The sequence below is a fragment of the Callospermophilus lateralis genome, unplaced genomic scaffold, assembly GCF_048772815.1.
Source record: "Callospermophilus lateralis isolate mCalLat2 unplaced genomic scaffold, mCalLat2.hap1 Scaffold_535, whole genome shotgun sequence".
Lineage (NCBI taxonomy): Eukaryota > Metazoa > Chordata > Mammalia > Rodentia > Sciuridae > Callospermophilus > Callospermophilus lateralis.
The window spans coordinates 511,824-525,479 of NW_027514466.1; positions in this window are offsets into that span (position 1 = coordinate 511,824).

Genomic DNA, 13,656 nt, shown 5'->3' on the forward strand with positions numbered 1-13,656 from the left:
TAGGGCTAGAGTTAGGGTTTTGATTAGGATCAACGCTAGGTTTAGGGCTAGGTTGAAGACTAGAGTTTGTGTTAGGGTTATGGCAATAATTAAGGCTAGGGCTAATATCAGGTCTAGGGATATGGATAGATTTTGGATAAGATATATGGCTAGGTCTAGTGTCAGAGTTAGGTTTAGTGTGAGGTTCAAGTTGGTAGCTAGGGGTATTATAATAGTAAGAGTCAGGATTTGGGTTTGGGTTAGGTTGAGTTTTATGGTTATAGCTCAAGTTAGCATTAGGTTTGAGTTAGTGTTAGGTTAATGGATAAGATTAGTTTTAGGTTTCAGGTTAAGTTTAGGACTCAGGTTAGGTTTTGGGCAATGGATAGTGATAGGGTTAGGGCTAGGGTTTGCATTAGGTTTATGGTTATCATTAGGGCAATATATAGGTTTAGAGCTATGGTTAGCTCTATGGTTATGTTTAGGATTAGGGCTAGAGTTAGGGTTAGGGTTAAGTCTAGTGTTAGGTTTAGGGTATGGGTTAGGGTTTGAGCTAGGGTTAGTGCTAAGGATAGAGTTAGGTTTAGGATTAGGTCTAGGTTAGGATTAGAGTTATCATTAGGGTGGAGGTAATGGACAGGTTTACATTTCGGGTTAGGGTTAGGGTAAGGTTTAGGACTAGGACTAGGGTTAGTGTTAATTTTAGCATAATTGTTAGAGTTTGAGCTAGCGTTAGGACTATGACAAGGCTTAGGTTTCTGGTTAGGTCTAGGGATAGGTTTACAGTTAAGGTTAGAGTAGGTTTCGGGTTAGGGCTAGGATTACCATGACATTTATGTTTAGGGTTAGGATAATTTATGGAGTTAGAGCTAAGGTTAAGTCTAGTTTTAAGTTTAGGATTAGGGCTAAGGTTCAGTCAGTTTTAGGCTTATATTTTTTATTATTTGATTAAGGCTAAGGTTCAGAGTATTTCTAATTTTTAGAGCTAGGTTGAGTCTTCGGGTTAGAATCATGGCTAGGGATGTATTTAGGGTTAGGGTTAAGGTTAGCACTAGGTTTAGCCTTTGGTTTAGGATTACGGTTAGGGTAATGTATACAGTTAGAGCAAGGATTTGGACTATGGTTATGTTTAGGATTATGGTTAGGATTGGGGTTAGTGTTTGGGCTTGGGTTATGTTTAGGGTAAGGGCTAGGGTTTGAGCTAGAGTTAATGAAAGGGCAAGTTCGAGGATTAGGTTCAGGCTTAGGTCTAGGGACAGGATTATGGTAGGTTAAGGGTTAGGGTTAAGTTTAGGGCTAGTGTTAATATTAGGGTTAGGATAAGGGTTACTGTAATGGATATGGTTAGATATAGGTTTAGGATTAGGTTTAGGGTTAGATTTATTTTATGGTTAATATTAAGGCTATGGTTATGTTTAGGTTTATGGTACGGGTTAGGTTTTGAGCTAGGGTTAGGGCCATGGTGAGTGTTAGTTTTAGGGTTAGGTCTATTGTTAGTTTTCTGGTTAGGGTTAGGGTTATAGTTAGGGTTCAGGCTAGGGTTATCAATACAGGTAGTGTAGGGTTGGGTAAGGTGTAGGTTTAGAGCTAGGTTTAGGGATAAGTTTATGTTTAGGGTTATGGCTAGTGTTAGGGTTTAGAGAAAGTTATAGGTCTAAGTTTATATTTATGGAAAGGGTTAGGCTTTGAATAAGGTTTAGGACTAAGTTTAGGATTAGGTTTATGGTTAGGGTTAGGGCTAGAGTTAGGGTTAGGGTTACGCTTAGGTCTAGATTTAGGCCTAGAATTCGCTCTAGGATTTTTGTTAGGTTAAGGCGTAGAGTTTGGGCTTTGGGTAATAAAAGAGCTGGGATTTTGATTAGGGCTAGTTTTAGGGTTAGGGTTATGGCTAGGGTTATGGCTAGGTCTAGTGTTAGGTTTAGGTTAGGTTAGGTTTTGGCTAGGTCTGTTAGGTTTAGGTTTTCAGTTAGGGTCTGATTTTAGGTTGTGAGCGAGGGTTAGCTCTATGAAAAAGGTTAGGTTTATGGTTATGTCCAGGGTTAGGGTTAGGGTAGCTTTAGTGTAAGGGCTAGGATTATCATCAGGGTTAGGGTTTGGGTTAAGTTAATGGGTAGGGTTAGAGCTAGTGTAAGGGATAGGTTTATCATTTAGTTTAGGGTTAGAGTTAGGGTAATATGTAGGCTTAGAGCTAGGGTTAGCGTTAGGGTTAAGGTTAGGATTAGGGCTAGGGTTAATTTTAGGTTTATTCCATGGTTTAGTGTTAGGGTTAGGTTAAGTTTAAGGGTTAGGGATTGAGCTAGTGTTTGGACTAGGATTAGGATTAGGGTTAAAGTCAGTGTGAGTATTAGGGCTAGGGTTAGCATTAGGATTAGCGTTAGGGTTAGGGCAATGGATAGATTTAGAAGTAGGTTTCGGCCTACGGTGATGGCTAGTTTCAGGGTTAGTGATATGGCTAGGTCTGGTGTTAGGGTTATGTTTTTTGTTAGGATAAGGTTTAGAGCTAGGATTTGTGTGAGGGTAAGAATCAGTGTTTGATTTAGGGGTAGAAGTATTGTTAGGGCCAGCATTAGGACTAGGGTTTGGTCTAGGGGTAGGAATAGTGTTTGTGTTAGGTTTAGGGATATTATTAGGGCTAGAACAAAGTTTTTGTTCAGGGCTAGGCCTAGAGTTATCACTAGATAAAGGATTAAGTGTAGGTATAGGTATAGTGTTAGGGTAAGGTTTAGTTATAGGGTAACAGTTAGTGCCAGTGTTAGGGTTCGGTTTAGAGTTAGGGTCAGGTTTAGACCTATGGTTAGTGTTAGGCTCAGAATAAGGGTCAGGGTTGGGGTTAGGGTTTGGGATAGTGATAGAGCTAGATTGAGTATTAGGGATAGAGCTAGATTGAGTATTAGGACAAGTAATAGAGTTAGGTTTTGGTTTATACTAAGAATGAGATTTAGGATTAGGGTAGCTTTAGAGTCAGTTCGGCTTAGGGTAAGGGATAGGGTTAGCACTAGTTTTAGGGCTAGGGTTAGGTTTAGGATTATTGTTAAAGCAAGTATTAGATATTGGATTAGAGCTGGGCTAGGTTTTGTGTTAGCTTTAGGGCTATGAATAATATAAGAACTAGGGTTACAATTAGGGCTAGTTTTAGGTTTAGTATTACGTCTACATTTAGTGTTTAATTTGGTTTAGGGTTAGGGTTATGTTTAGGGTAATGGATAGGTTAGGGTTAGCGAATGTGGTAAGGTTAGGCTGAAGGTTAGCATTAGGCTTACGATTCGGGTTAGGGTTAGGTAATGGATAGGGTTAGAGTTAGAATTAGGGCTAGGGTAATGGTTAGTGTTGGTGTAAGGGTTAGTGTTAGGTTTAGGGTTAGTGCAAGGATTAATATTAGTGTTAGGTTTAGGGTAAGGGTTAGGACTTGGTTTAGGTTTAGAGTTAAGGTTAAAGCTAGGGTAGGGATCATATTAGTGCTAGATTTTGAGAAATATTAGGGCTAGTGTTAAGGATACGGCTAATGTAATAACTAGGTTTATGATTAGGGCTAACTTTAGGTTACGGTTAGAACTAAGTGTAGTTTTATGGTTAGGTTTAAGTTCAGGGTAATGATTTCAGCTAGGGTTAGTGTTTGGTTCAGAGTCAGCATCAGGGTTACTTTTAGGGTTGGGGTAGGACTCGAATTAGGGGTAGGCTTAGGGCTAGATGTAGGGTTAGGATTTGGTTTAAGTTATAAGTTTGGTTTAGTGCTATGGCTCGTTATGTTTAAGGGCTAAGGATAAAGTTAAGTGTAGTTTTTCAATTAATATTAGTGTTATTGCTAGTGATAGGGTGAGTTTAGGCTTAGGGGTACATTTAGAGTTATGGTTAATTCTAGGGTTAGGGCTATGACTAGGGTTAGGGCTAATTGAGGTCTAGTATTTGGGTTACAGTAAGTGATAGGGTTAGAACTAGGAATAGAGCTAGGGCGATAGTTAGAGTTTGTCTTAAAGCTAGGGTTATGTTTAAGTTTAGGGCTAAATTAGGGTTAGGGATATGTCTAGGATTGGTGTTAGGGTTAGGCCTAGGGTTAGGGCTTTGTTTAAGATTAGGTTTAGGGAAAAGGTTTGGGTTAGTATTAGGGAAAAGGCTCTGGATAAGGTTAGGTTTTGGTTAGGTTTAGGGTACAGCTTAGGTTTTGAGCTAGGGTTATGTCTAGGGTGAGGGTTAGGTTTAGGATTATGCCTAGGGTTAGATTTATGGTTAAGGATAGGGTTAGTGTTTGGCTTAGGGCTAAGATTATCTTTAGAGTTAGGTTAATGTATAGGGTTAGATTTCGAGTTAGGTTTATCGGTAGTTTTAGATTTAGGGTTAGTGTAAAGGTTAGGGTTAATATTATCATTTGAGTTAGGGTAATTGATATGGTTAGATGTCAGGCTAGGGTTAGAGGTAGTTGTAGGTTTAGGGTTAGTGTTAGGGTTTTGGCTAGGATTAATGTTAGAGTTAAGGTTAGGTTTTTGTCTAGGGTTATGGCTAGCATGAGTGTTAGGTTTAGGTTTAGGTATAAGATTAGGTTTAAAATTAGGATTTGATCTAGGGTTATCATTATGGTTAAGGTTCGGTTTAGGGTAATGGATAATATTAGAAATAGTATTAGGGCTGGGGTTAACATTATGATTAGGGCTAGGATTAGGAGTAGGTTTAGGGGTAGGGATAGGGTTACGTTTAACATTCGGTTTTGGCTTTTATCTAGGGTTAGGTCTCAGGCGAGGGTTAGGGTTAGCTTGAGAGTTAGGCTTAGGATAAGGGATAAGGTTAGGTGAGGGTAAGGGTTATGCTTTGGGCTAGATTTAGGCATAGGATTAGGGCTTAGTTTTGTGTTAGGTTTAAAGATAGTTTTAGTGCTATGGTAACATAAGGGTTATGTGTACGATTATGAATAGGTCTAGTATTAGGCTTAGGTTTCGGTTAGGGTCAGTTTTATACCTAGGTTAGTGTTAGTGTCAGGGTGTGTGTTTACATTAGTGGTAAGGTTAGGGCTATAGCCAAAATTAGGATTGGTTAGGTCTAGAGGTACGGTTAGTGTTTGGCTTAGGTTAAGGTTTATTATTAAAGCTAGGGCTAGTTTTTTTGTTTAGGTCTTTGTTAAATATATGGCTAGATTTAGGACTAGGTTAAATCTAGGACTAATTTTAGGGTTAGGTTTAGATATAAGGTTAAGGGTAGAGCTAGTGTAAGGGTTTTTTTAGGTTCAGGGTCAAAAAAGGGTCAGGGTTAGGGTTACAATTTGGGTTATGTTCATGGCTAGAATAAGGTCTAGGGTTAGGACTAGTAATAGGGTTAGGGTTTGGGTTACACTAAAGATTAATTTTAGGACTAGGTTTAGGATTAGGGTTGGGTTTTTGCTAGGGTAAAGTATAAGGTTAGATCTAGAGTTAGAAATATGTTTCGGATTAGGGTTAGGGCTAATGTTAGGTTTTCAGGTTAGAATGAAAGCTAGTGTTAGGTATCAGATTTGGCCTAGGTTTGGGTTAGCTTTAAGTTTAATGTTATGGGTTATGTATGATTTTGGGTTATTATTAGAACTAGTTTTAGAATTAGGGTTAAGACCAGGTCTAGTCTTGGGTTCAGGTTTAGGTTTAGGGTGATGTTTAGAGGTAGGGTTAGTGTTAATGTCAGAGACAGGTTTAGGGGTAATTTTAGGGTTGAGATTAGGACTCAAATTAGGGATAGGCATAGGGTTAGATATAAAGTTAGGGTTTGGTTTAGGTAAAGTTTAGTGTTAATGTTATGGCTCAGTTTTGTTTTAGGGCTAAGCCTATGGTTAGTGCTTGTTTTAGGATTAGCATTAGGGGTAGGGCTAGTGTTAGGGTTAGGTTTAGGTGTAGAATTAAGGTTAGATTTAGAGTTAGGTTTAGATCTAGGTTTAGGGCAAGGTGTAAGTTTAAGGCTAGGGTTATTCTAGGCTATGGCTAGGAATAAAGTTACGGTAAGTTATAGGGTTAGAATTAGGGCTAGGGCTAGTGCGAGAGTTATAGTTAGTCTTAAACTAGGATTAGGGTTAGGATTAGATTTAGGGCAAGGGTTAGTGTTAGGGTTAGTCCTAGGGTTAAGATTATGTCTAGGTTTAGTGTTAGGTTTAGGGTTTGGGTTAGGTTTAGGGTAAGCAATGGGATTATGTCTAGGTTTAGTGTTAGTTTTAGGGTTTGGGTTAGGTTTAGGGTAAGCAATGGGATTATTACTAGGTTTAGGGGTAGGGAAAGGGTTAGAATTAGGGTTAGGATTATGCTTAAAGCTAGGTTTTTGGCTAGGATGACAGCTAGTGATCGTGTTAGGGTTAGGGCTAGGATTATGGCTAGGGCTAATGTCAATTGTAGGGTTACAGTTAGAGATAGGTTTCGGTTTATGTTTATGGTTAGGTCTAGTGTAAGGGTTAAATTTATAGTAATTGTCAAGTTTACTGCTATGTTTATTATTAGGTTCAGTGAATGGCTTAAGGTTTGGTTCAGGTTAAGATTTATTAGGGCTTGAATTAGCATTAGGGTTAGACTTAGGGTTAGGGTAATGAATAGGCTTAGGATTAGGGTTCACGTTAGTTTTAGGACAATGGATAGGTGTACGGATTGTGATAGGGTTAGGGTTAAGCCTAGGTTAGAATTAGGGATAGGATTATGGTTAGGGTAATGGATAGGTAATGGGTTAGTTTGGGGCTAGTGTTAGGCCTACAACTAATGTATAAACCAGATTTACGATTAGGGATACTTTTTGAGTAAGTGTTTTGGCTATATCAAGTGTTAGGGTTAGAGTTACTGTTTTTGTGATGTTTAGAGCTAGGATTAGTCTCAGGGTCAGGGTCTGTGTTCAGGTTATATTTAGGGTTAGAGTTAAACCCAGAATTATTACTAGAGTTACGTCTACGTGTAGGGTTAGTGTTTGTGTTAGGTTAAGGTTTATCATTAGGGCTAGGGCTAGGTTTTTGTTTGGTCTAGGGCTAGAGATATGGCTAGATATATGGCTAGATATGGTTAGATTTATGGTGAAATTACTGATATACCCTTTGGAGAACTGGCTATAATGTTTATTTAACCTTCATAATCGGGATCAATTACCCCAGGACTTATCATAAGTCCTTTTAGAGTAGAAGAACTGTGTCCCAATAATTAACCTACTGTTCCTTGAGGAAGAGGCCCTTTTACCCCTGTGGGAATGATTTGAACTCTCATCTCTGGAGTTAGTACTGCTGTGGTAGAGGTGCAGATGTCCCATCCTGCACTCCCTCTGGTTTGTCTAGTGAGGAATCTAATGGATAATGTGTCCTGGGCACTACCATGATGGTGTTGCTGGGTTCCTCCAGTGCCCCATATATTTGTGGTCGTGGGCCCTGGAGCATTGGGCCTCCCTGTCCGTTTTTTGGACATGGAGCCTGATGCCTTTTTCCATGATATCGTGGTTAAACATCTGGTCCTTGTCCATTTTTTGATAATGGAGTACTCTCTATGGTGGTTTGAGAATGACATTCGTTAGCCCAATGTCTCCCTGTATGGCATTGAGGGCTAATACCTGGTATTCTACCCCTTTGATACTTAGTTTTGTTAAACCTTCCTCCTATGGGGCAATTTTTAAAAAATTTGTACTGTTTGTTCACAATTGTAGCATGTTTCTGGCCTGGTATCTAAAGCCTGTTGTACTGCAGATGCCAAGACTTGCCCTTGTTCATTATTGTCTCTACATAATTTAATATATGTGTTTAAATCTCCTTGTTTCCATGGTCTAATGGCTTCCTGGCACCATCTGTTTGCTTGTTCATGGGCTAGCTGTTTAATGAATTACATTGCTTGTTCTGTATCCCCAAAACTCTGGTATCTGTTTGAATAAGCTTATCTACAAATTCAGTGAAAGGTTCATTATCTCCTTGTATTACCTTAGATAATTGACCTTGTAAATCTCCATGTCCTTGTAAAGTCTTCCATGCCCTAACCACATCTGCAGCAATTTGTGAGTATATGGCAGGATCATATGCAATTTGTTGCTGCTGACACTCATACGGTCATTTTCCTAACAACATATGTAGATTTCTCTTAGGATAACCGGCTGCTGCATTTCGCCTAGCCGTCTCCGTGCAAAATTCCTCATTGGCAACCTTCCATAACAGGTAACGTCCTTTATTTAGCACAGCTTTACACATACTAGTCCAATCTGCTGGCGTCACATTTCAATTGGTAATGGATCCGACCATGCTTACAGTAAAGCATGCTTGAGGACCATAGGTTGTTACAGCCTCTTTTGGTGCTTCACTGTTTTGAAATCTAAAGAATGGTGAATTTGCTGCCCTCTTGCCTGCTCAAATACAGGGCATGCTAATCTTTGAGGTCCTGTCTCAGGATCCTATCTATCAACTATGGGGGTTGGGGGCTTCCCATCATATGTTGTCTCCATAGGTGGAGCTGTTGGTTGGACACTTTCTTCCTCTGGTGATAGAAAAGTGTTAGTAGCAGCCTCCTGTTTTAACTTCTCCCCTGATGGCTTTTTCTGCTCTAAACTTTCTTCCCCTTTCTGACTATCTCGAGAGGCCTACTCTTTTACTTGATCTAAAATGTCTTCTCCTTGACTAAGTAAACAAGATTGTACCAATGTCCATAACAGTAATGTGCGAACTGGCAGAGTTCCTGGGCTTTCCTTTTCTATTCTTTTTAAATCTTCAATGTATGCCCTAACTGTTCTTGATTTTACTTGGGTGCCTCCTTCCTCTAACATTTTTCTTAATATTTTTTGGTGTGATTTTACTAATTTTTAATTCCATATTTTCGTGATGAAGATACCCCTCACTAAGATAATGCAAAAGAAAACCGAGACAAAATGAATAAAAAATGGAACAAATTTTATTATATCAGCCTTTCTATCCTCCTGAAATGTCCATCTATCCTTTCTCCCTATCTGTTCCTCAGACGCAAATAGTTTTTCCTCAGATGTGAGCGTTTTTTTTTTTTCCATCTCACCCATGTCCAGGGACAGGTAAATTAAAACAAAAGTGAAACAAAACGAAAGAAGAATCTTAAAATGGCTACCCATCCTCTCGCCCTGCCCTCAGGGGTGAGCAGTTTACCTCCTCACTTACCCTCAGCCGTTTCCCGTTCAAGCCACCAAATGCTGCAGTCTAGCTGGGCACAATTAACGAGCCACTTGTCAAGCAGGAACAAACTTTATTTTTAGCATACACACCACACCACTTGAGCTCTCCAGGAATCTGCAAGAGCCCAACCATCACCTCTGCACTTCCAGCGAGCCTCTCAACCGGAACTTTTTCTGCTCTTGAGGCCGATTGGCTGGGTCACGTGGGAGGAGCCAAAAAAGTTCCCCAATGAGCAGCTCCGTGGTCCGAAAGGGCAGGGAAACAGCCCAATGAGCATCACCGTGGAGGAGCCTATCAGCCGGAAGTTTCCTGGTGCCGCGATGAGCCAATCAGCTGGAAGTTTGCTAGGGCTGTGTTGACCTAATCAGCTGGAAGTTTGCTGGGGCTGTTTCAGCTGCAGCTCTCAACATTTATGCGTATGTTCATATATCATATATGATGAGCGCTCATGAAAAAATGCATCAAAATATTTTTTTTTCTTATTCACATGATTTAAATGGTTTAATTTGATTTGGGTAAACAGCTGTTGAGGATTGTTTTAATATGTAAACAAAAAAGGAGGTTAACAGATCTGTTTGTTGCTTGTTTTTTAATTAAACAGAGAGGGGAAGATGTTGAGAGCCGCAGCTGAAGTGGCCCCAGCAAACTTTCAGCTGATTGGCTCACCACAGCCCTAGCAAACTTCCAGCTGATAGGCTCCTCTGTGGTGATGCTCATTGGTATATTTCCCCACCCTTTCAGACCACAGAGCTGCTCATTGGGGGACTCATTCATTCCTGCTTGACAAGTGGTTCATGAATTGTGCCCAGACAGACTGCGGCAGGTTTAGGGTTTGGGTTATAGTTAGAACTAGATTGAGGGCTAGGGTTAGGACTAGTAATAGGGTGAGGTTTGGGGTTAGGCTAAGGAATAGGGTTAGGCTTAGGGTTAGCAATAGGGTTAGGGTTAGCTTAAGGTAAGAAAGAGGATTAGAGCTAGGATTAGGGCTATGTTTAGGGTTAGGGTTGGGGCTAGTGTTAGGTTTAGGTTTTGGGTTAAAGCTAGGGTTAGGTTTTGCGTTAAGGCTAGGTTTTGGTTAGAGTTAGGGCTAGTTTTAGAGTTATGGCCAATGTATGGACTAGGGTTACGATTTGGGCTAGTTATAGAATTAGGGTTAGGACTAGGTCTAGTGGTAGGGTTAGGTATGACGTTTAGAGCTAGGGTTAGTGTTAGGGTCAAATTCAAGGTCAGAGTAGTTTTAGAGTTAGGGTTTGGACTCGAATGAGGGCTAGGGTTAGGGATAGGTGTGGGGTTAGGTTTTGGTTTAGGTGAAATTTTGAAGTTAGGGCTATGGCTCAGTTTTGTTTTAGGGCTAGGGTGAAGGTTAGGGCTAATTTTAGTCTTAGCATTAGGTTTAGGGCTAGTGTTAGGTTTAGGTTTAGGCTTAGAGTTAAAGTTAGATTTAGATTTAGGATTAAATTAATGGTTAGGTCTAGGGCTAAAAATAGGGCTACTGTTAGGTCTTGGTTTATGGCTAGGATTAGGGTCATGGTAAGGGAAAGGGTTAGACTAGAAATAGGGCCATGCTGAGAGTGAGAGTTATTTTTATGGCTAAGCTTAGTGTTTGGTTAGGTATAGGGCTTAATTAGGGCTAGTAATAGGGCTAGGTTTATGGTTATGATTAGGCCTAGGTTTAGTTTTAGGCTTACGGTTAGGTTTACTGTAAGTGATGGGATTAGAGCTAGGAATAGGGCTAGGGTGAAATTTAGAATTAAGGTTAGGGATAGGGTTTCATTAGAGTTATGATTAAGGGTAGGATTAAGGCTAGATGAGGGCTAGGGTTTGTGTTAGGGTGAATGTCAGATCTAGGGTTATGGTTAGGAATAGTTTTAGGGTTAGGTTTATGGCTATGTTTAGTGTAAGTGTTAGGTTTAGGAGAAAGATCAAGTTTAGAGTAAGGGTTATTATTAGGATCAGGATCAGGTTTAAGGTTTTATTTAGGTTAGGGCTCGAATTAGCATTGGGTTTGGGGTTACAGTAATGATAGGGTTTTGTTTAGGGTTCAGGTTAGATTTAGCATAATGGAAAAGGTTACGGTTAGGGATAGGGTTAGATTTAGGCCTAAGGTTAGCATTATAATTAGGGTTATTTTTAGTGTCATTGATAGGGTTAGAAATAAATTTAGGGCTAGGATTATGGATAGGATTAGGGTTAGAGTTACGGTAATGATAGGGTTAGGTTTAGGGTTCAGGTTATGTTTTGGTTAATGAAATAGGTTAGGGTTAGGGGTAAGTTTAGAGTTAGGCCTAGGAGTACCATTAGAGTTATAGTTATGTTTAGGGTAATGCATAGGTTTAGAGTTGGTGATAGTGCTAGGATTATGGTTAGAATTCTGTCTAGTTTTAGGGTAAAGTTTAGGGCTATGTTCTGGGTTCAGGGTTAGGTTTAAAGCTAGGATTAAGACTCGAATTAGAGCTAGGTTTGGGGTTTGGTTACAGCTAGGATTAGGGCTATGGTAATGTATGAACTAGTCGTAGTTTTAGGATTAGGGTTAGGGCTATGTCTAGTGTTTTGGTTAGGTTTAGGTTATGGCAATGTTTACAGCAAGGGTTATTGTTAGGGTTAGTGTCAGAGTCAGGATTAGTTTTAGGGTTAGGGTTAGAACTTGAATTAGGGCTAAAGTTAGTAGTAGTTGCACAGTTAGGGTTTGGTTTAGGTAAATGGTTAGGGATATAGGTTGGTTTTGTTTTAGGTCTAGGGCTACGGTTATGGCTAGATTATGGATTAGCATCAGTGTTAGGGCTAGTGTTAGGTTGAGGTATAAGCTTAGGGTAAGTGTTAGATTTAGAGTTATGGTTAGATCTAGGATTAGGGCTAGGGCTAGGGATAGGGATAGGGTTAAGGTTAGGGTTATGGTAACGAATATGGTTAGAAATAGGGATAAGTCTATGGCAAGAATTAGAGTTTGTCATAGTAGTAGTCTCAGGGTTAGGTTAGGGTTAGGGCTAAATTAGGGCTAGGATTATGGCTAGGGTTAGGGTTAGGGCTAAATTGGGGCTAAGATTTGGGCTAGGGTTAGTGTTAGAGTTAGGGCTAAATTACGGCTAGGATTAGGTCTAGATTTAGGGTTAGGGTTAGATCTTTATTAGGGCTAGGGTTAGTGTTATGGTTATGGCAACATTAGCACTAGTATTTAGGCTAGGTTTAGTGTTAGGGTTAGACTAAGGGGTTGCACTAGAATTAGGGTTAGCATTGGTATTAAGGTTAAAATTAGATGAATATGTGGGGTATTAGATAGCTTTAGGGATAGATTGAGGGTTTGAATTAGGATTAGGCCTAGAGTTACATTTCAGTTTAGGATTAAGGCTAGGTTTAGGGCTAGGTTAAGGGCTACGGTTTCTGTTAGGGTAATGGCTAGGACCAGGTCTAGGGGTAGTATGAGGTCTAGGGATAACATTAAAAATAGTTTTAGAGTTAGGTTATGGCTGGGCCTAGTGTAAGAGTTAGGTTTACGTTAAAGTTCAGCTTTAGGGCTAGGGTTATTATTAGGGTCAGGGTCAGGGTCAGGGTCAGGTAGCATTTGGTTTACCTAATGGTTTAGTATAAAGACTTGAATGAGCGTTAGGGTTAGGTTTAGGATTAGGGTAATGGATAGGGTTTAGTTTAGGTTTCAGTTAAGGTTTAGTGTAACGGATGAGTTAGGTTTAGCAATCGGGTTAGGGTTACCATTAGGGTTAGGGTTATGTTTAGTGTAATGGATAAGTATAGAGCTAGGGTTAGGGCTAGTTATGGTTTGGATTAACTCTAGGATTAGGTCTAGGTTTAGGTCTAGGTTTAGGGTGTGATTTAGGGTAAGTTTTAAGGCTAGGGTTATAGTTAGGTTAGGGTAAGGGTTAGTGTTTGAGCTAAGGCTAGGGCTAGGGTGAGGGTTAGGTTTAGGTTTACGTCTAGGTTTACATTTATGTTTAGATTTAGGTTTAGTTTTAGGAATTCGGTTTTAATTAGGTGTAGGGTTAGGATTAGGGTAATGGCTATGGTTAGAGGTAAAGTTCAGGCTAGGTTTAAAGTTAAAATTAGGGATAGGATTTAGGATAGATCTAGGGTTATGTTTATTGTAAAGGTTAGGCTTTGTGCTAGGGTTTGATTTAAGGCGAGGCTTAGATTAGGGCTAGGTTTAGGGCTAGGGTTAGGCTAAGAGTTATGCTTAGAGCTAAGATTACACCTAGGATTAGGGCTTGGTTTTATGTTAAGTTTAGGGGTTGGGTTAAGAGTATGGGTAATCTAAGAGCTATAGTTACTTTTTTGGTTAGTTTTTTGGTTAGTGTTATGGCTATATCTAGTGTTAGGTCTAGGTTTTGAGTTAGTGTTATGTTTAAAGCTAGGTTCAGTGTTAGAACTAGGGTCAGTTTTGGGGAAAGCATTAGGGTTAGGGTTAAACTCAAAATCAGAACAAGGTTTAGGTCTAGGTGTAGGGTAAGTGTTCTTTTTAGGTTAAGGGTTATTATTAGTTCTAGTGCTAGGTTTTTGTTTAGGTCTAGGGCTAGAGTTATAGCTATATTTAGGATTAACTTTTGGTCTAGGTCTAGTGTTAGGCTTAGGTATAAGTG